The sequence below is a fragment of the Adiantum capillus-veneris genome, chromosome 2 (genome assembly GCF_014529385.1).
Source record: "Adiantum capillus-veneris isolate H3 chromosome 2, ASM1452938v2, whole genome shotgun sequence".
In the NCBI taxonomy this organism is placed as follows: domain Eukaryota; kingdom Viridiplantae; phylum Streptophyta; class Polypodiopsida; order Polypodiales; family Pteridaceae; genus Adiantum; species Adiantum capillus-veneris.
This window is the reverse complement of record NC_140932.1, coordinates 34544746-34548961: the sequence shown is the minus strand read 5'-3', so window position 1 is coordinate 34548961 and position 4216 is coordinate 34544746. Positions and strand designations below refer to the sequence as shown.

The following is a 4216-nucleotide window of genomic DNA, read 5'->3' as shown; positions in this document are numbered from 1 at the left end:
ACGGTGCCACATGCAGGGTCAAGGATATATCCCATGATTGCACCGGTCTGGTAGACGCGATCACTATGCTCATAGACAACACAAATACCAGAATCACCATTCGGCGTACAAAACACTCCACTAGAGCATTCAACTTCAAATATTACCACAAATATACATTTCCTTTGATACTAGCATATGCAATAACGGGTCACAAATCGCAGGGTGCAACAATAGCTGAAAAGGCCATACTCAACATCAAACAAGTTTTCACACCAGGCCTTGCGTATGTCATGTTCTCGCGAGTCACCGAAAGAAGACACATAAGGATCCTAGAGCTTCCTACACTAGACATGTTTGAGCCTATGAGAGATTTGCTTTCAGATACTTGAATATGTACAGTCACATAAAATTGTATAACTCCATTTCATATAAAGTTTCTCCTCGCTTGCAAATCGTATGATGCATTTCTTAATATCGTGTCGTGTGTTACAGGTTTTTAAGAAAACAACTATAACATGGCAGCCAACAAGGTCTGTACATTCTAAAATCTATGTTCCTTAAAGATCAACATTACGCTTGAATGCATAGAAATCTCTTCACACAAAATGCTTATTCTTTGTCCTCACTTGCAGCTATTTGATCTGTTCAAAAGTAACGCAACAAGCACTTCATCCGCAAAAAACAACGACGGCTCATCAAACTATCCTACCTCGGGCCAAATGAGAATGGAAAATTTAGCAGGGGAGCATCCACATTCATACATAAAACCACGACCACACTACTCGCACGTCCGCAGCTACATCAACTCAATGAAGCAGATACTGAAGCAAAACAGTGACAAACAGGTCAGGTTCGCAATCGGACTGTAGAAAGAAATACTCAACAAACTCGAGTTGCAATACGACGAAACACTGAGAAGACTACTTGACGGAGAGGCTATGCAATTGCTACATACAAAGACAAAAGGCATTTCATTGTTTGCCATCGAGATGCTGCACTTTGGCTTCAACATAGAGCTCGACAAACTCCTTGACCTTGATAGGAAGAACGGTGACATGATATTAAACAAAATTAGGGTCGAGAGGGGACTCGAAGAAAATGAACCAATATTGACTGACGAGCATTTCACTTGGCACTTCGATCGAGAGTTATTCAACAAACGCTTCGGAGAAACAACAGACCCGTTCAGAAAAAGAAACAAAACAACAGGTAAACATTGGATCCACTCCTTACGTATAAGAACTACTTACAACTATCTGCAATTCTAAATCAGAACACAACTAACATTTACTTATGCAGTGCAGGGATACATCGTAGACATAAAGACCGAAACGGAGGAGAGTACACAGGCAACTCAGACACAGGAGGAGACATCATCGGAGATGCCTGCATCAGCGACGACAAACAAGGAAATCAACGACATAGTCTACTCGATAACCTGCACAAAAAATGGTAGGAGGTACATAGGTGTGACAAAGAACTACGACGCGAGGAGAAAGGCACACATGAGAAAACCACCAAAAAAATGAGGAAAGAATTTGCAGCATACCAGCCGTTCACTGATAATTTTAGGTTCGATGTTTTGCATGCGACGAATAGCAAAAGTGTAGCTCTTGCATTAGAAAAAAAAGAGATCATAGCCCAGCAAGAAACTTCAAGAGAGGGATATAATAATTTGATAGTCCATCCTCCTAATTGTCCAAAATACTACTTTTTGAAGTATCACAAAAAAATATAGAAGGTCATGTATATTCTATTTTGTCTTACTTTCTTGTCGCGCAAGAATTCATTTTGGTAGTTTCGAGGACATGTCTGTTCTTTGTTTTCACATTACTCTCCTTCTATCTCTCTCTCTATCAATTGGCTGCATTTTCAGTCAATAAAATGTTTGTTTAAATGTATGCTTCTGATTATTGAGGTCCATAATCTCTCTGCTCGCACACTACTCTCTCTTTCTCTCTCTCTCTCTCTCTCTCTCTCTCTCTCTCTCATTCTATGAAGAAAACCTCAATCATTCTCAATACCAAGCTACTCTCATTCTCTGCTTGTAGATTACTGCAACTTTGCACGTTTAAGATAAATGAATCATTGCCCTGATGCATCAGGGATTTTGGGAGTTGGAGAGATTGTCTCTGGCAGTCAAATGTGCAATACATCCTTCAGAGTCATTTGTATTTTTTCATTTTTAACATACTGTTTCAAGTAGTGAAAATACTCTGCATTTATTGAGTCAACAAAACTCCATTCGGCAGATTTGTTTACTGATTTTCCCTTCACGCCCACAAGCATGAATCTATCGGGCTCTTTCTTTCTATGCTTTGTCGCATTTCTGGCTACTTTGGTGACTTACACCACAGTAACCACGATCACAAATATGAATAGCAGCAGATCTGGAAGCGAAGAAATAATGACCAAAAAGGAACTAGAAACACGGTACGTAGACCCTCTAGTGCAGATGCCTACAGAGCTACACGTGCATCGTAAAGGTATAAAACATATATTTCACACTGCGCTTACAGCAACAGATTATGCTCACAACCGGTCGCAATGCCGTATCGTGTATCGCTGGTTCAAGCACTTTAAAAATCTTCTAGAATCTGAAATGGGTGGCTTTACACGCGTTCTTCACTCTGCCAAGCCTGACTCTCTTATTGACGAGATTCCTACTTTCGTTGTTGACCCTTTGCCTGCAGGTCTCCATGGGGTCATTCCTCAGTTTCGCTTTTACTTGTAACTCATCGAAATTTTTTTAAGCGTGACAGGAAAGCAAAGTCTCACTATTTTTTTCAATTTCTTAGATTGGTTCTGTGTCGTATCAAAGGGCCATACTAGTTCACCTCTTGAAACACTTCTTCACACTTGTCATCCCATTGCAATGGATCATGGCTTGCTGCTTGCTGTAATGGATAAAGGAGCTGTGAAGACAATGGAATAAACCGTGCCATGTACTTCACTTTGTGTATAAAGGTTGCCAATTGTTTTGTACTCATAGGTGATGGAAGAAGAATAATAAACTTAACCTTGTCTGGATCAGCCTCAATGCCATTTTTTGACACCATATGGCCCAATAACTTCACTCTTGGCTGTGCTAGATGACATTTCTTTGGATTTAGTTGTCCTCCACATTCAACATATCAAGCCAATACCATTTGCAGCTTCTCATGGTGTTCAGCCCTACTGCTGTAGACACAGAAGTCATCCATAAAAGCTTTAACACAATTGCCAATGAACAGTGCCAGTACCCAATTTGCTCTCTCTTGATAGAAATATGGCCCATTTGTCAACCCAAATAGCAATACCGTTTGAGAGGGGGAATGGGGGATGCACCCAGTGGCTAACACAGTGCCTCCTATAGCCCAAGGCACACACTGCACCCCAATCCACTTTGCGAGCACCTTCGACTCGCTCTTTTCACCAAACCACGTGCGCACAAGCGCTCACATAGACACACCCTAACTCACACAACCCGCGCACCTCAATGCAGTAGCTTTTACGCTCTCCCACACGCTCAAAACGCCACACGCTCTCTCTCTCTCTCTCTGTGCAACAATTCGTCGGGGTGGCGCACACTTGCCGACACGCCCGCACGCACACACACAAGAGCAGAAGAGAAGGGGGAAAAGGAGGGACGAGACTACGCAAGAGACTCACTGCAATGGGTAATTCTGCTTTACTAGCATCAATCACAAGTACAGGATCAACGCCGCAACCAGCGCGCATCAAAAAGAACACAAGGACGAGACCCACTCAAGCGCGGCTTCAAGGACTCCATGGCTTGTGCTCCTCGTGAGCTCCTTGTGGCTCCAAACGAACGAGCAACCCAAGATCCCCAAAAAGACCCGTAGAGGAAGTTCTCTCCTCCTTTTTTTTTTTTTTTTCCCCTCTTCCCCTTTCTTGCCAAAAGAAAAGCCCTCCCTCTTTCTTCGAAAACGGCTGATCCCCCTCTCTCCTTTTCCTTTTACCTTTTTCAAGCCAAAAAAAAGCAAAAAAAATCTTTTTTGGGCAGTAGCGCACTACTGCCTGGGAGCTTCCCTTCTTTTTATCTTTAGTCTTTACTCACCCTTCTTTTTCCCTTTAAGCCTTGAGGTTAACTTTCCTCTTTTTACCTTATAGCCAAGGACCTCAATTTTTAAACCTCCCCTTCGCATGCTGACGGTGCTCCGTGTGCTCAGGCTTTCTAAACCCCTCTATTGCCAAGCTGCCCCGGCCAACCCCAAACCCCTGTCGCAATATC

At 42.6% G+C, this 4216-nt stretch overlaps 1 pseudogene; it reads left to right on the top strand.

Annotated features, from left to right (window-relative positions):
* Window positions 1-497: 497 nt before the first annotated feature.
* Window positions 498-1407, top strand: LOC147462614 (uncharacterized; annotated as a pseudogene).
* The last annotated feature ends 2809 nt before the right edge of the window (window positions 1408-4216 follow it).